We start from the raw sequence: 25,645 nt of genomic DNA on the forward strand, positions 1-25,645 counted from the left end.
ATTATTATTACTATTATTATTATTATTATTATTATTATTATTATTATTATTATTATTATTATTATTATTTCATCTTCTAGTTATAATAGAGTTATATTTATTTTTTATGTTAAATTATAAACAGTAAATAAATTGTATTGTTTTTATTATTTATATATATTGGATAAAAATAACACATTTTTATTATTTTAAATTAAATAATTATATTTTTTCATGTCATTTTATATTATTAAAAGTTAAATTGACTAAACACTTTAATTTATTTGTTTCTTTAATTTTTTCAAATAATATTTTTTGAATGATATTTTTATTAAAAAATATTTTGTGTATAATTTGAATATTTATCAACATTGATAAAATTTTATATATAAATTAAAATTTATAGAAAACCTACTGCAGTCTGAAGTAACAATGTCAATTTACAAGGAAGAGGGGTTTGAATTGTAAATGCAACTTTTAAAAATTCATGTTAAAAGCTTAAGAAAATAACTCAATACTGATCTTGGTTGTGAAAACAGAAAACGGAGAACGTTATTGGTTAGTTAAAATCAGTAATTCAGTTTATGTATTTAACTTGATAATCAATCAAACTGAAAGTAAATAGATAACGGAAGAAATACCACACAACAATATATCCTGGTTCACCCAACCCGGGTTACGTCCAGTCCTCACAACCGTGAGATTTTCCACTAAATGTTTAAAACAAAGATCCTTCTTGGTTTTACAGCACCTAGTTCAGATCAACCTTGATCTGTTACAAAGTTAAAACCTTTCCACCTAGAAAGGAGTTCAATTAAGTCACCTATCAACCTTGATAGGATTTCTTACAATCTACCCAAACTATATTAAACTCTTATAGTTTGAGTTTTACAATAATGATGAGATTGCTTTGTTAGAATCTGAGAAGGCTCAACACTTGTTTGAGTTCTGATTCTTTGACAGAAAAATACACGAGAATGATTCTAGGAATCGAATGGAAAAAATCAGAATTGATTCAATGTATGTGTGTGAGAGAAATTAAAGTATGATTGAAATGAGTAATGAATTTTCTTAGTACTTGAAGCTCTGATTTTTCCTTGAGCTTGACCTTCCTTTTATAAGCTTTTTAGAGCATTTAATATTGGTCAAAAGAGCTGTTGGTAGTGCTCTGTCAGATTTGACCAAAACCAATATATTTGAATAAAAATATTTCAGCCTTTGAACATAATTTGAACTTTGTTGACTGAGCCGATTTCTTTGTTCTTGATCAGATTTATCTTGTGTTTAATGATCCTTGAAGCTTCATATGTAATTATTGATGTTACATCTTTGATATGGAGCCTTGATTCTGTCAAAAATAGTTTGTGAATGATTATAAACTTCTGCAGAAGTAAGGAGATCAATGCTGAAATTCTGCATAAACGGAGATTGATAATCAATCTGGAGACTGGTCTAATCATTCTGGAGAAAGATGTTTGCTGCTGAAGATCAAGTATAACAAGCTGGAGAATGTTTATCAGTCTGGAGGCTGATGTTGCAGTGTTGTCCAGATTGATCAGAATGTTGTCAAGAATGTTCAGAACTGTCTGATCTTGCTAATTCGTGATCTTCTCTCTTTGTGATTCGAATGCCTTCTTTGCCTATAATGGTTCCTACTTGTTCCTTGCCAAGTACTGATAACATTATCATGAAATTCAGAGGCATAGTCTACGTAAGACTTAACTAAATAAATATCTATATTGTTAAGATAAATATCATGTTCGAACCTCAAATTTATAATTAAATAAATATCTATATTGTTAAGATAAATATCATGTTCGAACCTAATATTTATCATGAAATTCAGAGGCATAGTCTACATTCTCAAAACATTAAATTGAGGTTTTGTCTCAACATAGTCTACGTAAGACTTAACTAAATAAATATCTATATTGTTAAGATAAATATCATGTTCGAACCCAAAATTTATAATTAAATACTAAATATTATTTTGTCAACCGTACAAAATTTTTAGTTTTTGAAAATTGTCACAATTAAATTGATTAATAAACAATTAATATTAATGAAAAATACATAAAAGTATGTACAGTTTACAAAACAAGTAAGAAATATAAACTTGACTAGAGTGAACAATTGAAAAAGTGAAAAGAATCGATGGAAACTTGTCTCAAGAAAATATCTAAATTTTTTGTCCCTTCCCTCGAAATTTCATAATCGAAACGGGATGGCTTTTATCCAAAGTCAAAATGAGTTATCTCTGTATGTGTTTTTATGAGAGTAATTCAATTCAGATAAAACATGACACCAATTCTCATCCAAATTTGGAGATGGCTGATGCATCCAAAGGTGTGGCGATTTGGGGGCTTTGCTTCAGCTGTAGTTGGATTGCTCTGTTATGCTCTCAGTTCTTCCTTCAACTATCTCTTTGGAGAATGGAATCTTTTGAAGATTTTTCTTTACACCGTTTTCAGCTTTATAATCTGCCTGGTGATTCTATTTGCAAGGATATGGAGACACTCAAGAAGTCTTCGTTTCAAAGCTCACGCAGCATATTTGGCATTAACAATCACCTCTGTCTATTCATTTTTCTTTGATAAAGTTATGAATGGAAAACCAGATGCATATAGTATCATTTCATGTGCTGCCTTTTCTATTATGTCACTCAGTTTGTCGCGTCAAACTCAGTGCGGATTTGAAGTGGATCTTCTTTACTTTTTCTCGGAGTTCTAATTGTACAACTCATGAAGATTAAATTTCAGTTATTCATTGTTGGAGCAGGTTTCAGCTATTCACTTATTATTCTTCGTTCTTCATTTTCTTCATTAGATGCCATTGCCAGAGCAGATAATGAAGATGGAAATTCAGTGACTATTAACATGAATTCCCTACAATTGGACAGTGCTGATATTGCTAGCAATCGCATCGATTCACCACAATTGGTCGGTAGTGATTTCAATAGTATGATGGATCAACTCGAGACTTATGTGAAGGCGCTTGAGCAGGAAAATTCAAATCTCATTGAAATGCTTTTGGAGAAAGTAAAAAAATATGTTGAAGAAGACTCTCAGTTGGTGTTGACCGATCCTAACTTCATGATGGATGCACTACATCCAGAAACCATCAAAGGTCTTCAGGAAACAGCCATGTTGATGGTGACCGCTGGGTTTGAAAAGGAATTTTCCGATGTGTACAACAATTGTCGGAGGAAGTGCTTGGATGAGTGTTTAATGCATAAAATATTTGAGTTACAGAAGTTCAGTATCGATGAAGTTCACAATATGTCGTGGCTGGACCTCAAAGACGTGATTGAAAGATGGATTAAAGCTTCCAATGTCGCTCTCAAGATACTTTTTCATGGCGAGCGACGACTTTGCGATCGCGTCTTCTTCGGATTCTCATCATCAGCAGATTTCTCTTTCATGGAGGTTTGCAGAGGATCCACAACTCAGTTGTTAAATTTTGCGAATGGTGTTGCAAATGGAAGACGTTCGCCAGAGCGTTTGTTTAAAACCCTCAAGATGTTTGAAACATTGCGTGACCTAATTCCAGATTTTGAATTCTTATTTTGTGATCAGTATAGTGTGTCCCTAAGGAATGATGCAATCACGATATGGAAGAGATTGGGGGAATCAATCAGAGGCATTTTCGTGGAGTTGGAGAATCTGATTGGTAGAGATTCGGCTAAGGGGACTGTTACAGATGGTGGTGGTCTTCACCCGATTACCCAGTACGTGATGAATTCCCTCCGTGCGGTTTGCCAATTCTGTCCAACACTAGAGCAAGTGTTTGACGATTCCTCACTTTCTGGGCATATGAATAGGATTATGGACCAATTGGAGAGCAATTTGGAAGAGAAGTCCAAATCCTACGAGGACCCTTCTTTAAGCTATATTTTCTTGATGAATAACCACAAACACATAGTTGAGATGACCAAAGATGCTGAACTAGGAATCCTTTTGGGTGATTTCTGGATTAGAAAACATGCTTTGAAAGTTTTTCACTATCAAAAGACCATGGGCACTATGGCCCCCCCTTTAGTGCAAGATTTATTCCAGTCGACTGATCCTTTTGGATATGTTCAGCCGTTATTGTACAACCCTCAACAGGTTGGTGAGATAGATGGGGAGAATGTGAAAGGAGATGTGCATGAAGCATCACCCTCGCAACCACGAAAAAGGTATCTCAACTTCTTAACTTTATAGCAAAAATTAGTTAATAATATGTTCTATCAGAACTTTTGAGGATTTGTCGACAATCCGAATCGATCATAAGACCTCGGATTGTTTGAGTTACATCTCAATGAACCTTGCCAGTGATGTGTCGTGAACAAGACTCACGGTGTTTTTATGCGTAAGAACAATCTATAACTGTCCCTCCTCTCTTCTTCTAACATTGTCACTTAGTAGGTTGGTTTTATCCCACTTATCACTTACTGTTGGAAATGATGATGCTTTTAATGAAAGTTTATTGGAAATAATGATGACATTTATGAGAGCTAGTGATGTTGTGAATTGAAAAAATTGGAGGGATACCACACACTAGTAGGGTATATAAGGTGGAGGTAATGAACTTGGGTAGGGCCCCAAGGGGCACCCCAATTTTGTGAAGGAGGGAGAACGCAAGCAATATTGACCACCACACACGCGCTGCTGCCGTTCGTCCGGTCGGCCCGGTTCGGTTCGGGCCGGCCCAATTCTCAAATCCAATTGCGGATTACCTCTATAAATAGAGGGTTTGCCTCGAAACGTCTTAAAGAGAGCTTCAAATTTCAAAAACAACAATTTTAAGACGTTTTCGAACTGCCATGTCTGTCGACGAAATTACTGGGTCATGTTCTTCTGTTTTTGACTACAACAAACCGTTTCAGTTTGAGGGAAGTCACTTCAAACGATGGCAACACAAGATGCTGTTTTTTCTAACCACGAAAAAGCTTGCCAATGTTTTGAAGGATGACATTCCTGTTGTACCAGAAGAAGGTGAACAATCTGCAAAGGATAAAATAGCTGCTGAATTAACCCAATGGGAACATGATGATTACTTATGTAAGAATTATATTCTTAATGGACTTGTTGATGATCTGTATGATTATTACAGTTCCGACAGCAATACTGCTAAACAGGTTTGGGATGCTCTAAAGAAGAAATATGATACTGAGGAAGCTGGAGCTAAGAAGTATGCTGTTAGCCGCTACCTCAAATATCAGATGACAGATGACAGATCAGTGGAAGCTCAGTCTCATGAAATCTAGAAAATAGCTCACGATATCATCTCTGAAGGTATGTCCCTAAATGAACAATTTCAGATTGCTGTTATTATTGACAAACTGCCCCCTGCTTGGAAAGATTTTAAAAATTCTCTTAGGCATAAAACTAAAGAATTTTCTCTAGAAAGATTTTAAGAATTTTCTCTTAGGAATCTCAGAAGCAAGACCAGAAAGATGAAATTTTTCTTGTGGCAAATAACAAGAAAAAGAAGTTCATCGGAGCAGTTCTGAAGCCAAACGACAAACAACTGAAGAATTAGAACCGCACTTCAAAGAACAACAACAAGAATGGGAACCCTCAAAGGGTCCCAATTGCTAGGCAGCCACCACCTCCTAGAAATGGCCCTCTCCCCTTTCTCTGTTTCTATTGTGGGAAAGAGGGTCATATGGCACGCAAGTGTAGGAACAAGCCAGACGCTGTAAATCAGGCCAACTTGACTGAAGAGCAATTCGTTGCAATGATAAATGAGATCAACCTCGTTGGTGGATCAGATGGATGGTGGATAGACACTGGCGCCTCACGCCATGTCTGTTATGATCGTGCTATGTTTAAAACATACACTGCTGCTGAAGATAAGAAAGTGTTGTTGGGAGATTCTCACACCACTAATGTTGCTGGAATTGGAGATGTGGAACTAACATTCACCTCTGGAAAGACCTTAATTCTGAAGGATGTCATGCACACTCCAGAAATAAGAAAGAATTTGGTCTCAGGGTTTCTTCTCAATAAAGCAGAGTTTACTCAGTCTATAGAGGCAGATTTGTACACCATTTCTAAAAATGGTATGTTTGTTGGGAAAGGGTACGCCACTGATGGCATGTTTAAATTAAATGTTGAATTGAATAAGATGTCTCCTTCTGCTTACATGTTGTGTGATTTTAATATTTGACATGCTAGACTCTGTCATATGAATAAAAATGTGATTTCAAACTTAAGTAATTTAGGCTTGATTCCAAAATTATCTACTAAAGATTTTGAAAAATGCGATTTTTGCAGCCAAGCCAAAATAACTAAGAAATCCCATAAATCAATAGTTAGAGAATGTGAACCTCTAGAATTAATACACTCTGACATATGTGAACTTGACGGAACGCTAACCAGAAATGGAAAACGTTATTTCATCACTTTTATTGACGATTGTTCTGACTTTACTTACGTATATCTCATGAAAAATAAAAGTGAAGCGCTTGACATGTTTAAAATATTTGTGACTGAGATAGAAAATCAATTTAGCAAAAAGATTAAGAGGTTTCGTAGTGATAGAGGAATAGAGTATGATTCCGGCTTGTTTAATGAGTTTTATAAAACCCAAGGAATTGTACATGAAACAACTGCACCATATTCACCTGAAATGAATGGTAAAGCTGAAAGAAAGAATAGAACTTTTACTGAATTAGTTGTTGCTATTATGCTTAATTCTGGTGCTGCGTCTCATTGGTGGGGGAAAATTATTTTGACTGTTTGCTATGTTTTGAATAAAGTTCCTAATTCTAAAAGCAAAACATCTCCTTATGAGATACTGAAGAATAGACAACCCAACTTGTCTTACCTTCGAACATGGGGTTGTCTGGCTTATGTCAGAATCCCCGATCCCAAGCGAATTAAACTCACTAGTAGAGCCTATGAATGTGCATTCATTGGGTATGCAGTAAAAAACAAAGCGTATAGGTTTTATGACCTAAACGCGAAAGTGATCATAGAATCAAATGATGTTGACTTATATGAAAATAAACTCCCTTTCAAATCAAGAAATAGTGGGGGCAGCGGGCATGGTCAAGTTCCTGTGACAACATGCACTGAAAGCAACAAACAAGACGAAATAGAAACTCGAAGGAGTAAGAGAGTAAGAGTTGCTAAAGATTATGGACCAGAATACATGGCCTATAATTTAGAAGAGGATCCTGCAAATATTAAAGAAGCTATATCATCATTGGATGCAGATCTATGGCAAGAAGCTATAAACGATGAAATGGATTCTCTAGAATCTAACAAGACCTGGCATCTGGTAGACTTGCCTCCTGGTTGCAAACCAATAGGTTGTAAATGGATCTTGAAAAAGAAACTGAAACTCGATGGATCTGTTGATAAATACAAGGCACACCTTGTAGCCAAAGGTTTTAGACAAAGAGAAAATATAGATTTTTTCGACACTTTCTCACCAGTCACTAGACTAACATCCATTAGGGTGCTTATATCACTTGCGGCTATTCATAACCTGGTGATACACTAGATGGATGTTAAAACAGCCTTTTTAAATGGTGACCTGAAAGAAGAAATTTATATGGAACAACCTGAAGGTTTTGTAATTCATGGATAAGAAGACAAGGTCTGTAAGTTAGATAAGTCTCTGTATGGTCTTAAACAAGCTCCTAAGCAATGGCATGAAAAATTTGATAACTTGATTATGTCGAATGAGTTTAAAGTGAATGAAAGTGACAAATGTATTTCCTACAAATATAAAAATGGCATTTGCACTATCATATGTCTCTATGTAGACGACTTACTCATATTTGGTTCAAACATTCATGTTGTAAATAACGTGAAATCATTGCTGAGTAACAACTTTGATATGAAAGACCTCGGAGAAGCGAATGTAATCCTTGGCATCAAGATTACTAGGTCAGAAAAGGGAATTTCTTTGGATCAATCTCACTACGTTGAAAAGATCCTAAATAAATATAATTACTTTGACGGTAAACCTGCTTGCACACCATATGATCCGAGTATAAAACTTTTCAAGAACTCTGGTGAAGGTGTTAGACAAAATGAATATGCGAGCATCATTGACAGCCTCAGGTATGCCACTGACTGTACTAGACCCGACATTGCCTATGTCGTTGGATTGTTGTGCAGGTTTACTAGTAGACTTAGTATGGAGCATTGGCACGCTATCGAAAGAGTCATGAGATACCTTAAAAGGACCATGAGTCTCGGATTACATTATCAAAGATTTCCTGCCGTCCTTGAAGGATACAATGATGCTGATTGGAACACTTTATCAAATGACTCCAAGGCAACCAGTGACTATGTTTTCAGCATAGCCGGTGGTGCTGTATCATGGAAATAGAAGAAACAAATGATATTGGCTCAGTCCACTATGGAGTCTGAAATGATAGCACTAGCTAATGCAAGTGAAGAAGCAAGCTGGTTGAGATGCTTGCTAGCAGAGATCCCTTTGTGGGATAAGCCGCTACCAACTGTGTTGATCCACTGTGATAGTACCGCGGCTATTGCAAAAATTGAGAATCGTTATTACAACGGTAAGAGACGGAAAATACGTCGTAAGCACAACACAATTAGAGAATTACTTTCTAAAGGAGCTGTTATTTTGGATCATGTACACACTGATTAAAATTTAGCTGATCCTTTGACGAAAGGATTAGCTAGAGAGAAAGTCCAAAACACATCCAAAAGGATGGGACTATTGCCTATAGATCAATGAGTCACTTATGATGGTAACCCGACCTAAAAGATTGAAGATCCCAAGAATTAGGTTCAATGGGTAATAACAAGTCATAATGATATGAGATGAACATGCTATGTTTATATGAGAAGCATGATTCCTGTAGCGATAAAAGGAAGAGATGATAGAAACTCTTAATGAGATCTATACTCTATGTGGAGTGGAGTACTTAGCTACAGGAGTACTCTTGGTAGACTCACCTACGTGAATGTAGAAGTGGGGGCCGCTTCCTATGGAATTTCGAGGCAGAATTCCTAGAGCGTTCACTAGACTGGGATACACGTGCATGACCCTAAATGCACAGGCTTTTGAGAATACACCTAATGAAAAGGTTGTGTGTGGGTTTGATGTCAGAGATAGAGTTCAAGACTACGAGTCACTCTTGTTGAATCTGAATCTTACTTGCTATGCAAAGGTTCAAGTCAAGAGACACATTTGTTTATGAACAATCTTATAGAATCGTCTGACGCTATTCAAAAACCTATTTTTGAAATTCAAGTGGGGGATTGTTGGAAATGATGATGCTTTTAATGAAAGTTTATTGGAAATAATGATGACATTTATGAGAGCTAGTGTTGTTGTGAATTGAAAAAGTTGAGAAGTCCCACATTGGAGGGATACCACACACTAGTAGGGTATATAAGGTGGAGGTAATAAACTTGGGGAGGGCCCCAAGGGGCACCCCAATTTTGTGAATGAGGGAGAACGCAAGCAATATTGACCACCACACGCGCGCCGCCGCCGCCGTCCGGCCGGCTTGGCTTGGCTTTGTGGTGTATTATTATATTTTTCTTTAAAATTAATTAATCATTTTAATTAACTGATTGCTTGCGTTCTATCTCTAATTGAAACGTTAGTTATGTAATTGCCCTCCACCGAGTCATATCTGATCCAGTCTCCCTCCCTGAATTCGTGCGTCTGTTTTGCCCGGCCAAAACCCTAATCTTTGGTCTAAAGCTTCCTTGTTGTCCGGTCAAAAGTCAGAGTCAAATTCCTGAGTTTAGGGCGCACGTTTTGGGGGCTTTGAGCGCACGTTTCTGAGGGCCACTACTTGGAGCGCACGTTCTGGTGATCCATGGATTTCTCAGATCCAATTGCAGATTTCTTCTATAAATAGAGGGTTCTCCCTAGTTGGAAAATCACACCAAAAGCTCTCCGTATCTGAGGCTTTTCTCTCTTCTCCCCTTCTTACTGCTTCATCTCTTTCGAGTGGTCATTGTGTCATATTACGAGTGTCAGTCGTAAGATTGCCATATTGAGGGTGTAATTCTAGAACGGTTTTCTACAGTGCAGCAGAACTCCGATACAAATTATCTGAGCTGTTTTATCCTGGGGACTTCGTGGTTGATAGTCTGCCTTGCACAATTTTGGGCAGTGTCTCGAAACGTCTTAAAGAGAGCGACCTAGTCCGGGACTCAACACAGTAATATTTTCGGTGGCATAAATTGTTTTCAAAGATTTTCGAATTTCAAAAACAACACTTACTTCGTAACCTCCATTTTCACGTAGGTTTGATGGAGATCCTCAAATATTTTACAACCATTAATAATTAATATACATAGATAAGATGACATGATTTAATCACAAGCATAAACGTATGACATTCTCAAAGCATGTTCAAAACAACATATCTGACTTGCAGTTTCTTTTTTAAATATTGCCACTGTGTTGAGTAGCAATATCCATCACGGTATTCCGCATTGTGAAGTCGTTACTTATGCTATACATATGTCCTATAAATGCTAGTGATATAATAAATTCAAGAATATGTTTAAAAACTATCACGATTTTTGATTGAATGATATGATAATAGAGTTTTAATTACATCGAGAATTTCAAAATCTTATATAATCGTTTAGATAAACAATTAATTAGTGTAAAATAATTAACTAACTAGTGTAATTAATTAACTAACTTTACTAATTAACCAATTAAAATATTTAACATTCCCTCAAGTTAAAATTTGTTTATTATAATTCAAACTTGGAAAATGTCAAGAAAGAAATGCTAAAAGTAAGTTGAAATGTTGACAATTCATCGGCTAAAAGAATTTAAAACGTTAAAAATTTATCAACGAAAGAATACGACTTTTGTGTTTGATTATCCATATTATGAGTAGAAGCTAATATGGATAGAATATAAAATACCAATCAATGTTAGAAAGAATAAAATCTAATATTTAATTTTATTGGATAGAAATCGAGATGCCAATTAGGCTAAAAAAAATGAATTTTACTTAATAATCCATTTCTTTATGGACATAAGCTAAAATGCCAATTAAGACTAAAAGAAAAAAATGATCATTTTGAAAATTTTCAATTAAAGCTATAAAAAGAATGAATTTTGTAGAATGTCAGTTAAAACTACAAGAAAGAATAAATTTCTAGAATGTCAATTAAAGTTAAAAGAAAGAATGAATTTGTAGAATGCCAATTTAGGCTAAAAGAAGGAATAAGTTTTGTAAATAATGTTTTGACAGTAGAGTTTGGATATATGGACGTATAATAATTTCTTAGAGACTCACCATATTTATTCAATTAATTGAAGTCTTGATCACTTGAATTTGTTATTGTTATTTGTGTTTTGAGAGAATAAATGTTGAATTGGAGATGAATCACTAGAGTGTTGATGAAGAAAGATTATAATTGAGGAGGAAAAAAAATGCTTCAATAAAAATTTTCTCAAAAAAATATTGAGATGAAAAAAATACAGTGGAATAATTAATTTTAGTCATTTATAAGAGAAAAATAGATAACATTAAATTGAAATATTGATAGTAGAGAGTTAATTACATTAAAATAAATAATTAACTAGTGTAAAATAACTAATTAGCTACTATATTAACTAATCAATTGAACTAATTAATCAATTAAAATATTTAACAAAAACAATAGTAGATTTTTGTTCTTAGTAAGACAACATGTGAGATGGACAATTCCTATTTTTTAAAATACTCAATTTCTTATATTTTTCTATAATTTCGTTGATTATAATTATAATTAGTATTTTTTTTTGGATCAAATGTTAAAAGAAAATACACACAACTGTAAAATTTTGAGTTGAGTTTTAAATGAAGCTAATATTAATATGATATTAATACATACTGATTTGTCTTTAGGATCAATTTATTGGACACTGACCTAGTGACTGTGTCTTTGCAATTAATTAGGCAGGCAAGAGTATTGATTGACAAGAACAACACTGGTATCTCCCGTACCACAATTTTGGAACAGAAATAAAAGGCTACCATATGACGGGTTTCTCTGGACAAAATATGGCAAAAAGGAGACACTACTTGGCTCTAAATACCCTAGGTACCTATCGTCAATTAAATAATTAATCTTACTCAATCAATTTAGGTAGGGTTGACCTTTAACCTGTGCAAGTTGGACTACTGAATCATTGAATCCACAAAAAAATATGAAAATTATCGTTCAAAACATTCATATTTTATCAAACATTCATGCCTATAGAATATTCCTACACATACTATCTATAAGAGACAATGAAAATTTAAAAATATATATAAATATAATTTTTTTTTTTAATTTTTTTTTTATAGTTTTGTCGAAGAAAATAAGTTACTACTTTTTAAGCGTTTTAATTGTAGAAATTTTATACCCTTATTTAATATATTGTGTTTTATTTTTTATTTTTTAAATCTCATTTCTCATGCAATGTAGTGTATCAATCTTAAATATGATTAATTGGTTTCAGTGTTTTTGTTATTTATCTTGTTATTTTGGCATGTGTTTCATCTCTATATATGATAGAAGATATTAGTAAAATTTAAAAAATTATTTGCAATTTGTTAAATTTTAATTTTTTAACTGTCTCAACAGGCTAACTCGTGTTTCTCTGTCATTGAGTTGTTTTTTTTTTTTTTTTTTTGGGGTTAAATTGGATGAGCTGATTCAAGTGGTTGAATTCAAAACATTGGCTTGTCTAAAATGGCGGGTTAAACAAGTTGGTCCACAAATTCGATATGTTTTGCTAACCCTAGTTGTATTGATGATAATGAGACTGAGTTGAATCAACATTGTGATCATATAATTGATTGACAATTTTTAAAGTTTGCAGTGATTATTATTGTTGAAAAAATACAAAAATTTAAATAACAATTAAAACACAAGAAAATAATGTGTAACTCTAAAACCAAGGGACTGTTGTCTAATGACAACTAAAGAATAAAACTATGGAAAAATTGTTACAACACATAGACTTCTCTAATAATCCTCATGAACTCATACACCTATATTTAAATTACATCTCACAACACTCTAAAACAATAGTATACGAGAAAAGAAAAAAATCATTTACAAATTTAAAGTGTTTCTAACTAGTAAGAATTGTAATGAAAAACTAGATCCATATATATAACATTGAGCTCCCTATTCCATTACAATTTCAAGCAATGTGCTATTTCAATTTCCTTAATTTCAACCAAAACTCAACAATCTCCACCTTGATTGAAATTGATGTAGTTTCAGCTTTCATTGTCTATACCGACAATTATAGTTCAAAAGAATTATCATACTCCATCATAAAAAGTATACTTCACTTAAAGCTAAACCACTTCAAAAGTTTCTTCTCTATGTAGAAATCATGTTGAAAAATATGGTGCAACCTCCATGTTAGTTTTCTCAGGAAGTTCTTTAGCAACCGACATGATTTTACAACACACCTTGCATCAACGCCAACCAATGCACTTGTGTTAATCAACATCTTGTGTGATCATGATTGTATCAACACATCATTAACTCGAATTTTACCTAAGTCAAAATTGATTCTTCCATCAAATTTCTCTATCCCAAACTTCACAAGAGAGCTTGACATACATATTGAGATTGTGCATTAGGAAGGGTTCAAAGAAAGAGAGGTGAGTCACAAAGTATCACTTAATAATCAAGTATTTTCTTAGCTAGAACCTTGCCTAAACAACACTTTTACAATATAATCTTTCTTTTCTGATGTGAAAAATCACACAAAGCAGCAACCATAGAGCATACTAAGAACTATATTTTCTTGGTCAAAACCAAAAGCAGAGAAATTTAAATAACAATTAAAACATAAGAAAATAATGTGGAAACTTCAAAACCGGAGAAAAAACTACGACAATTGTCTAATAACAATAGTATAATAATAATATGTGAAAATTGTTACAACACACAGTCTTCTCTAATATTCTCCACGACCCCCAGTACACCCACACTCTCTAAATAAAATATCTAAACTACATCTCACAACAATCTAACATAAGAGTATAAAAGAAAATAAAAGAATAAGATACAAATTTAAAGTTTTTCTAACTTGTTCAAATTGTAATGAAAAACTAGAGTCATATACATAATTTTGAACCCCCTCTTCCTTTACATGTCGAAGCAATGCGAGACTATTTCAATTTTCTCAATTGCAACCAAAATCCAACAATAGATTGTTGGAATTCAAGTGTGAGTGGTTAGTCCCACATCAACTAGGAATGGAGAAAAAGTTGAATATATAAAAGAGGTGATTTATATACCCATTATATTAAGGTTTTGGGTATAAACTTTTTGGTTTGAGTAAAAAAAACATTTTGGTTTTGCTGGAAATTTTGGTCTTAAAATTTTGGTTTTAAGGCAAAGTGTTGAAAGATGACGACGAAAATGATGAAGGGCAGAAGGTAAAGATTTCAAAGTTTTTCAATATTTTAATTTTTTAAACAAAATCATTTTAAGTAGATTAATTTTCATTAAAATACTATTTAAAATTACTTCATATGTGAAACTGCCCGTGTGTTTATTTATTAATGAAAGTGTTAAAAAAAAAGTTAACTATGTAGAGTTTGAGGAGTTTATAAATCTACATGTCACAAAAAAAAAATCTTAAAGAATCAAACTGCACTTTCATAAAACATAAATAGTCATAGGAATGTATTTTTGTAGATTATAGATATGCTTTGAATAATTAATTAGTTAATTAATCATTCATATTTCTTGAGTAAATAGATAAATTGATCATTCAAATTGTAAGCGACAATTAAATTAATTTATGAATTTTGTAAATTAACAAATAAATCATTGAAATTGTAAAATAGTAATCAAGATAGTCTATATTTAAACTCTGTTTAATTTGTATGCACAATGTGAAATATTTTACACATTCAACATATGGTAATCACTCATGTCCATTACGTTATAGGTGATTACCATACAAGTCAAATAATTTTGAACATCGGTTGTGATTTAATGTCAGTGTAAAAACTATTTACACTGATGGTGCATATAAATTAAATCTTAAGTCTTTTATAGTTAGTTATTATAATATGACATGTTAAATGAATTTTTGACTCCCTCCATATTGACCTCACATGAATGTTATTACAACGGGAACTAATTTTCTTATAAAATTTAAATATTTTATGGACTAACTTATCTATAATTAGTTTATCCACAATTATAATTACTTACAAATTTATGTATGAGATGACAAAATTTTATCACCAAATTTGTTCTCGAGAAAATGACATTAATGTGAGATTAACGTAAATAAACTATATATTCAATTATAGTGTCATATCAAAATATCTAATGAAAAAAATTTACACAAACTATTTTAATTTTAACTGATATTTTATAATGTCAAAGTATTTACCATTCAAAAGATGCAAAGACTAATATGACCGGCACTGATAATTTTAAGAACCAATTTACATGTTGATTTCATGTTTGTTTTAATTAGGAGGTACTACAAGTGCAAACATGAGAATATTTATGCGTGCGGAGCCAAGAAGCAAGTACAACGACTTGGTGAACATCCAGACACATTTGAAGTACTATACCTGGGTGGACATTCCTGCTAGATGGCAGTGTCAGCATTAATTTTTGGGAAGCAAGTAACTCCAATAAATTGCAACCAGGTGAAGTTGAATACCGTATTAATTAATGTTTAGATAGTTAAAGTTTGTTAGTATTAATAATTAGTCGGTTAGAGATTAGTTATTTAATTTATAATTGCATTTAGTTAGAGAAATTAGTTATAAGGTTAGTGTTTATACTAATTATTATAAATAGGAGGATCATTCATTTTACATCTTATATCAAGTATATATATATTTCAGTTTGAGTTTTTTCAATTGAGCTTTCAAATTATGACTTCTTCCTTTTCTTTTAATTCTCAAATTTTTAATATGATATCACCATCTTGGTTGCGAGCTACCGCGTTTTGCTCTGTCGTCACTATCACAAACAATGCGTTTTGCTTCTGTTCTTACTATCGTAGAGACAACTTCCATAATTTTCTGTCATATTTGTTACACCCTCTTTCCTCATGTCTTATTTCATTCTATTTATTGATATCATCTATCAACTTAAGGATTATGTTACTTAAGATGGTTAAAGATTATTAATATTAGTAATTAATCAATTAGAGATCAGTTACAATCAGGGTTAGTTAAAGAAATGAATTAGATGATTAGATTTACTGACAACTATAAATAGGAGTGCCATTATATGATTTTTCTAAATATGGTTTCATTGAGTTTCTCAATTAATCTATCTATGAAGATGTGGCTTCCTATTTTTCTCCCAATTTTCATATTTCTATTAATTATTATTTTTTTCATGAAATTTATTATATTATTAATTTGGTTTAAATACGTTAACGTTTTGGTAGATAGTTTTTTTTTTTTTTTGTTTTTTAGCAAAGTACATAGTCAGTTGCTATCACCTTGTCCATGAAAAAATCCTATTGATCTATAATGTTTTTTTTTTTGCATAATAATTATTTTTTATCCCAATAAAGAACTTATTAGTATCGACCATCTGATTTAATAAAAAATGAATTAAATATAAACTTTTAAGATTTTAGTGTTTAAAAATTTATATTTTATTTAAAAATTATAAATTTTTGTAAAATTTTTATAATGTTATAGATATATTTGTAAAATATCATTCAAAAAATAAAATGACATACATAAGTTGACTAAAAGGCAGAAATCCAACATGAAAACAATACATTTTTTGGGACTAAAAATTAAAAAAAAAAATTAAAAAAGATTAAAAACTAAATTTTAATTTTATAAGTACTACCCTGACAATAAATGGAATCCAAAAAATTCATAACATAATGAATAAATGAAATCCAAATAATTTTTGTTTTAAAAAGAAGAATTTTGCTTACTGAAATTGTTTCACATTCAAATTCAAATTTAAAAAGCTACACTGATATTTTAGTGTCTATAATTGTATCAAGAATTGTGATGCTAAATTTTACTAAATTCTACAGGTGAATATATAAACTCTATACCAGAGACCAAGCTAGCTGCTCCGGCGGACGGTGGGAATCATCCTATGATGGAAAACATCGTGGTCAGTCTTGTTTCATTTCCATCACAAAAGGAGAAGACAATAGAGCTGGTAGAGTGCATATTGGCATCAAAGTCTGAAAAATATGTGGATCCTTCTTTGCGTCATTTTTTTCATGATGAATAGTTGGAGGTATTTAGAACAGGCAAATAAAATAAGGGATTTATATGATACTTTTGGCTATGTTTGGTTCAAAAAAACTAGATCAAAAGTGATACAAAACCTTGAACTCTATCAAAGAAGTTCATGGGATAAGGTGCTGGAGTTTTTAAAGTTGGATATCAATGACTCTGTAGAGACTAATATTGCTGTTGATTCGATGAAAACAAAGCTCAGTATGTTCAACATGCACTTTAAAGAGATATGCAGAGTTCAGTGCATTTGGTCTGTCCATGATATGATTCTAAGAGAAGAAATAATTGCATCTCTCAAAAACATCTTGCTGCCAGCTTATGGAATCTTCATAGGGAGGTTTCAAGATTTTCTTAAAAACAAAGCTTACGAGTATATTGAGTATGGAATTTTTGACATTGAAGATGTACTTGATCATATGTTACTTGGAAGTATAAGATAAACAATTGAGTAATTTGATTTGTGATAAGGATCATAGATATTTGTTCATTTTGTTTTGTTTCAGCATTGTTTGTTTGAGCAGTACGTGTTTTATGGAACAGAGGATATCGAAGCGAGACTCAAAGATCTGTTAAAGGGAAGAGAGACTCAATGATTTTATGTGTAGTTGAAATACAAAGTTTTGATTGTCACAAACGTAGTTGTAAAAGATGTATGAGTGTATGACCTTGTATACTAAAAATATTACTGTATGTTTTGCTGCTTACTTAGCATTATTATGTAGGATTAAAAAGGATTGTGGTACAGAATTAACACTTGGTGCAACAATGAAATTTTTCTTATTGGTCATTGCTTTGGACTCTCCAATTGTGCAGGGCTTAGAATAGTATAAAAACTAGGAAGTTACTGAATCAACAGGATTTAGAATGTATTACTTTATCATATATGTGTGTTTCCAATGTTTAGAATTTACTTGGTTAAACTCCAAGCACTTGTCAACTACTCTTTGGATTTGGATCCCATTGCACTCATGTAACCACACAGTTCATGACAGTCCTCGATGAAAGATCAAACGTTCTCATTTTCATTTCAGTAAATTGGATTTGAAACCTATACACAACAAAAGAGTCTTTCCATTTTCATCTACTAACTGCATTTTTGAATGCAGGTTCTTTTTGTTAGTTTTAAGAGGATTCCATTAGTATTTTAAGAGGGTTCAAGCTAAGTAGAATGTTTTTAGAGGAGGCAAAATTGAATTTAGATATTTATAATTAATTTTGACATGTAAATTAAGATGACTTCATTTATAATTTATTTTGGCACAGATATTGATTGTCAATTGAAATTAAAATTTAGAGTTTTTTTTTTTTTTCCAATTAATTTTTAATCTTAGATTTATTTTTTAATTCACTTTTTACATAAATGTATCTAAACAAATATTACTTTAAATTCAATCTATTTTTAGTCAAATCAATTTTTTCCAAATCAATTTTTATCGCAGACTAACAAGGCAAGACAAAAAGCGCTGTCTCCTCTTCCCATCTCTTGATTTACTCGGCATTTGTTTATCATTTTTATCTTCAATTTTGCAGTGCTCAAAATATTTTCAAAGACTTGAAATTAGTTGAATTAATTGAAAACATAAGCTGGTATCGCAAACTAGAAGTATGAAATGAGATACAACACATCAGATCCATCTTGATTGAGGGTGACTAATAGATCAAAATGATCCTTGGAATATCAAATTCAGATGTAAATCAAATCTCTTAGTTGTAGCCTAGCTTATCTTTAGTTATAGTTTATAGTTGAATCCCTTGGGTTATATTTGGATTGAATCCCTATAATATGTTTGGATCGATGGCGTGAGATATAATGGAATAAAATAAATTTATGTATCATTGTTTGGATTGTTAAAAAGAGAATAGAATGAAGTGGAACGAAATAAAATGCATTTCATCCTATTCTATCACTTACCTTCACTTATCCTCCCTTCCAATTTGAGAGGAATGAGATGAAATCTTATTTTATTATTCATTGTATCACAAAATATCCAAACAATGGAGGAAATGTTTTATTGCATTTCGCTCCACTCCACTCTATTATACTATGTTCCGCTCCTCCATTATGTTCATTTTAACTTATTCAAATATAGACTTAAACTTTGTTTGTGAATTTGGAGGGAAATGAATGACTTTGAAAAGAAGGAAGAAAACAATGAAATGAAAGAAGAGTGTAGTTCTTCAATTTTGTCATACCAATTAAATTATAATAGCTATAATATATTAAATTTTATATTTGCTATTATTTTATTTTTCTTTACGAGATCTTAAAATTTTCAAAAATAAAATTCTACATTCATAATTATTAATACAAAAAAGTAAAAATATAAAAATGAAAGCAAAAAATAATAAATATTGATACTCATTTCGTCTCATCTCATAAAATTACAATTATAACAACATCAAAGGATTCTGTGAATCACAATTGTGCTTATTAATTAGTGAAAACCTAAACTTTGTATTAAGCCCATCTAATAGTTTTTAGTCTGTTTGCCTCTGGTTTAAAATTGTCTCTAGTTCATAGTTGTCTCTAGTTCTTAGTTTGCCTTTGTTTCTATTTGCCTCTTGGGTCATGGTTGCCTCTGACTCCTAGTTTGGCTCTGGTGGTTTGGTACAGTTAGTTAGTTAGTTTTTGTTATAACTAATTAAAGAGAATGAATAGTTAACTAAATCATGGTTTAATACAAATTGAATTAATTAATTAATTAATTAATTAAATGAAAAACAATGCCCATTGTCCTCTGACTGTTGCTGATCTTCGGATGACACAAAGGCAAGGAAACAAAAATTTGAATGTGAAACAAAAGCAAAAAAGACAAGCACTAGAAAGTATAGAATCAAAGGTGCAATAGCTCCAAGCAAACCATCTCTAATTCTTACACACGAATAGAAGATTAATACATAAACATAGTCAGATAAAAATAAATAAGCTAAAAACGTAAATGAATCAGATGTATAAAGGAAATCAGATTATGAATAAAGAAAATTAAATATAAAATAATTATTTATATCAAACAAACTCATTTTATTTTGTCAAAATAATTTTTTTTATCAACAACAACATACATTTTCTTTAAAAAACAATCAACTCATCTGCATTTTCTACCCAAGAATTGCGTAATTTTGATTTCTTAATCGCACCTAGAGATACATTGGAGCAAGATCGCTAATAGCGTTTCGACATATGTACTGAATCGTTGCAAGTGATAATAAAACGGTAGTACTGAGTGAAGTAACAATGTCGATTTACATGAAATGGGGGTTTGAATTGTAAATGTGCCTTTTAAAAATTCCTGTTAAAACTTAAGAAAATAACTCAAGAATGATCTTGGTTATGAAAACAGAAAACGGAGAACGTTCTTGGTTTATGTTATAAAACAGAGACCGTTCTTAGATTAGCAGAAAATCAGTTTCTATTTTATCTTAATTAATCAATGCATGCAGTATAATAAAGAAAGAGATAGGAAAGAGAATACCACACAAAGATTTATCCTGGTTCACCCAACGTGGGCTACGTCCAGTCCTCACACTGTGAGATTTTCTACTAAGTGTTTAAAACAAGAGCCTTCTTAATCTTACAACACCTAGAATAGATCAACCTTGATCTATTTCCACCTTAATTACTTTCCACCCAGAAAGCAATTACAACACCTATCTAATCTTGATAGGAAGCAATCTTAAACAAACTATAAAGAAACTCTTATAGTTTGAGTTTTTACAAATGATTGAATTTGACAGAATCTGATATTTCTCAACTCTTGTTTGAGAATAGATTCTTTACAGATTATCTAGTGATAATTTCGCAGCTGATATGTGAATGTGCAGCAGTGGCTGTTTCGCGAATTACAGAAAATAATGTTGCCTCTGTTTTGCAGAATTTCAAGCTTAAGTGTGATTGTATATTGTTGATTACTTAGCGCTTGAATTTCTTATTTGATCCTGGGTATTGGCCTTCTATTTATAGGCATTAGATGTACTTGAATGAAGTTACAAGAGCTATTGGAGAGACTTTGCTTTTTGACTGAAACATTATTTTAGAATAAAAATAATCCTTCTTTGAAATAGCTTTTTGACTTTTAATGGTTTAGCATTTAAAGCATTTATGTCCTTTCTTTGACGTTTCTTCATTGATCTTGGATGGTACATTATCTGCCTTGAGTCTTGAGTGTAGCTAGAAAAGGTTGGAGATGAATTGCAGATCAAAACAAAGAGAAATAGAGCTGCTGTCTCTGTGCAGAAAAACGGAGAATGAATAACGTTCTTGGTTTATCAGTTTGAACTTTCTTGAGCTTCAATAATCATTCTGGAGTTCCCGTTTTAAACATTTTGGATTTCCTTTGTTATTGTCTTGTCATATGCCCAGATTGATCAAACTTTCTTGACATTTGAATTTTTGAAGTATGCAGATCGTCATGATTTTTGTCTGTCTTTGAGTCCTTTGATCTTTGCGATCAAATAACCTTTTTGAGTCTGGATGATTCCTACTTGTTCCTTGCCATGTACTGATTAGATATGAATGATTTCTAGAGAGGACTTTTTACCACAGGGGTAGAAAAGATTTGACCAATATGTTGTGATGGATAATTTGTTGAAGCTGAAGATCATTCTCTGTTATGATGCAGAATGATCTTGTTGTTGTCTTTTCTTGATTTGCTTGATTCTGCTCTTAATTAAATCCACTCAAAAGCACAAGTTAAATTAACATAACATTTAGAATCATAATTAACATTCTTAATTAACCTTTGTTTATTTTCATCAAAACTTAAAATATAGAGTTTGTCTCAACAATCTCCCCCTTTTTGATGATGACAAACATGTTAATTTAGATTTTAATTCTGATTCTAATATAAAGAGCTGTAACAGCTCCCCCTCAATTTGTGCATTTGTTAATACAACATAAATTAAAATATTTGAGTGCAATCAAAAAGTGTTTCATTAAAGATAGCAAAAATACATTAATTTTGGCAGAGATACATCAATAGTGGCAGAATTACATAATGAAAACTTTGACAAAATAAATCAAAATCTAACTTAATTCTCCCTCTTTGTCATACAAAAAGATAACAGTGATAGAACTAATAAGCTAGGGAGGGAGAAGATCCTTCTGAGGAGGAGGATTTGCCAGGATGAGGGATCTGAGAAGGAGGTGGCACCGGATGAGGAGGCGGAGGTGGAATTCCCAGCTTGGGAGCAAGGTGATCAGCCATCCAAGTTCTGAGTAAAGCAGTCTCTTGATCATGCTGAACTTGTCTTGCCATGATGATCTGGAGAGCAGCCATGATGTCAGAGTTGGAGGGTGCAGCTAAGGTGGAAGTGGAGGGAAGATGAGCGGAGGGTTGAGAAGTGGTAGCAACAACTGTGTTGGAAGGAATAGGCATGGTAGATAAGGAGGCAAAAGAAGATGAAACAGATGGTAGGGGGCCAACAGATGTGATAGAGGGGCCAGCAGTAGCAGGAAAGTTCAAAAACTGACTTATGCCAAAAATGGATGAGCTAGTTTTCTGAGGTGAAACAAAAAGTGGAGACATGGTAGATAAAAGTGGGTTAGACAAGAAAGTACTGAAGTCGTGGATGGGGGAGTGAAGTGTATAAGAGGGAATAGCTGAAGAGACTGTGCCGGATGTTTGAGCAAAAAGAGTGGAATGTGATGGGATATGTTCTGGAGGAGGTGGATAACGTTCTGGTGTAGGAATTTTGTCTGAGATTTCCTTAGGATCAGTAGAAGGAGATGAGAAGGAAATAGGATTTGTGGAAGGTCGTTGATGACTCTTCATCATATGCATATTTTCCCACTATTTTAGTCTTATTTATCCTCAACTACTAGTTAAATTAAGGATTTATTTGATATATTTTGTTGATTTTTGTTCCTTGAGTTAAATTAAATGTTTTATGTTTTATTTTAGTGATTAAGTAGGAATTTTTCGTAATTTTACATTGCGTTGCGTTTTGGTACAGTGCTGAATTTTGGTGAGAAATCAACATGACACATGTAGAGTATTTCAGCCATATCTGGTGTTGTAGATGTCCAATTGGAGTCAATCCAAATGCAAATGAAAGCTAGGATCCATAGCTACAACTTTCATGAAGACACTGGAACCAAATTCAGACTCGAAAGAGGCGAAAAATGCAATATACGCCAGACAGCAGATGCTGAGCGCTGGAGCGCCCCCAAGCGCAAGCCAAGCGCTTTTTCCCAGCATTCGCCACTGTTGAAACGCGCCCAAGCGCATCCAAGCGCGCCTGGGGCGCGCGACCCGCACCAGCAACCATAAAAACACATATTTTTACTGTTTTTGGATCTTTTTGACTCTTGGGAACTTGGGAGACTTGTGCCCTAGCATAGAAACTCAAAGACGGCCGTTTCTAACGCCATTGAAGCAGTTTTATCAAGAATCATCCATGAATCATTCTTGTAATTCTTCTTTAATCCTTATCTTTTGTATCTCTGTCATGAGTAACTAAACCCTCTTTGTTAGGGATGAGTGTAACCAGATGAAACCCTTATTTTTCTGATTTGATTTCTAGTTATATGAATGAGTTTATTGAATTATTTTTCTCATCTCTGTGCTTAATGCTTTTTATTGCTTGATCAACATTAAAATGTTCTACGATTTGTATTTTGAAACGGAAGTGGACTTTACAAATGCTTGAGATGAGAAATTCATGAATTTGTAGTCTAGACATAGGTGCAGGTCATGAAACCAATTAAATTAGTTGCAAAACAATAATTTACAAGAGAATTTCTATACAGTAATGCTTAATTCTAATCTTAAATCTACTAAGGAATTAGGGGTTACTTTGGAATTAAAGGTTCTGTCACTAAGACATTAGGGCAAGAATAATAAAGAGAATTCGGTAATAATTCAATAAAGGAATTCAATAACTAGGATCAAATTAGACACCAAGGTTGGATTCGAAGTGAAACTCATCCCTGACATTTTTCTCATTATAAAAGATCAATTTTATTATTGTTGTTAATTTCAAACATTATTTCAATCAACTTGGGAACCTTTTTGTTCAATTCTAGTAATCAAATATAATTCAATAGTAAAACGCAATCCTTGAGTTCGACACGCGGTACTACCATTTTATTATTACTTGCAACGATTCAGTACACTTGCTGAAACGCTATCAAGTTTTTGGCGCCGTTGCCGGGGATTGCCAATTCACTATTGAATTTAATTTATTTACTTAATTGAAATTTTTTGCTCTGCAATAAAATTTTTGATTTTATTTTATTTTATGTTATTTTTTTTATTTGTTGAACTTGCTAATGTCATGTCTAGTGGTTTGTCTCTTCTTTGTTTGAGATAACTATTCGTTGTAGAGCATGGAAGATTATACTGATGATATTCTACTGCAATTATATGAAGAGTGTGATACTTATCTCATATCGGGTATATGTCGCATGATTGAGGGGCAAATCATGAGCCATACATTTTTAAAACATCACCCTCAGATCCCTCCGATGCAGCCTCTTAGGTGTGACTTTTGCGGAGAAGCACATAAGAATGGAAAGTGTGCTGATGACCTTGCCGAACTAGTAGAATATGAAGATTTTTTTTGAAAGTCACAGAAAACGACGAGCGTTACATTAAAAAGATCTATTGGGAACAAACTATACCTCCTAAAATTCTATCCAAAGAATCAAATGACAAAGACTTTCACATTACGGACGTTTTGGTTGAATTCATGAAGAATAACATGGTTTCAATTGAAAGATTTGAAACTCAATGTGAGAGGTTATTTGAACAAGTGGTTAAGTTTGAGAAGATGGAGGAGAAGTTGAAGATTGAAGATAATTTCATTGTTGTGGTAGAAGAAGATAAGCAAGAGGAAAAAACGAACGAGGAAAAGAAAAAAGAAGAGATTGATAAAGTTCGAGACTCAATCTATGCCTTGTTCATCAATGTCCAATTGAAAAGGACATGGAAACAACATCTTTTATTTCTTAAGTTCATGGAATTTCTACCAAACAAAAAGAAAAAGAAGGATGATTTGTTCTTCCTGTCATATATGCCACCTTGACAATAGTTGAGACGTCAAGCTCAAGACACTAAACGAGCGCTTATTGGGAGGCAACCCAATTTTATATCCTTTGCACCGTATTTATTTATTGCATTTTAGATTTATTTTACTCCATTTAGTTCCAATTTTAGTCTCTAATTGCTAGTTCTCTTAGTTTTGATGTTTGGTATGAGCAAGGAATCAAAAAGATGCGTTGAGAAGCGATTGTACAGCTCCAAATGACAGAACGCGCGCCCAAGCGCATTTTCCAGCAAAACGAACTAAGGTTGCAAGTACATCCTTCACTCAACAGACACCAAGAGACATGTTCTATGCTGATCTATTTGCACCTCACCAGTATACCGGCGACCATAGCGGAACATGAGCAGATGATCTAAACGAGGATCCTTGAATTGCCAAACTAGAGAAGTTTTCTTTCTTTTGTTTTGAATTTTT

The 25,645-nt window shown here is 32.7% G+C and overlaps 2 pseudogenes; both read left to right on the forward strand.

The window, feature by feature from the left end:
- The first annotated feature begins 2,095 nt into the window (after positions 1-2,095).
- On the forward strand, positions 2,096-5,230 carry LOC101509244 (uncharacterized; annotated as a pseudogene).
- Positions 5,231-5,628: 398 nt separating this feature from the next.
- Positions 5,629-18,013, forward strand: LOC101509567 (exocyst complex component EXO70B1-like; annotated as a pseudogene).
- Positions 18,014-25,645: the final 7,632 nt, after the last annotated feature.

The sequence above is a fragment of the Cicer arietinum genome, chromosome 2 (assembly GCF_000331145.2).
Source record: "Cicer arietinum cultivar CDC Frontier isolate Library 1 chromosome 2, Cicar.CDCFrontier_v2.0, whole genome shotgun sequence".
In the NCBI taxonomy this organism is placed as follows: domain Eukaryota; kingdom Viridiplantae; phylum Streptophyta; class Magnoliopsida; order Fabales; family Fabaceae; genus Cicer; species Cicer arietinum.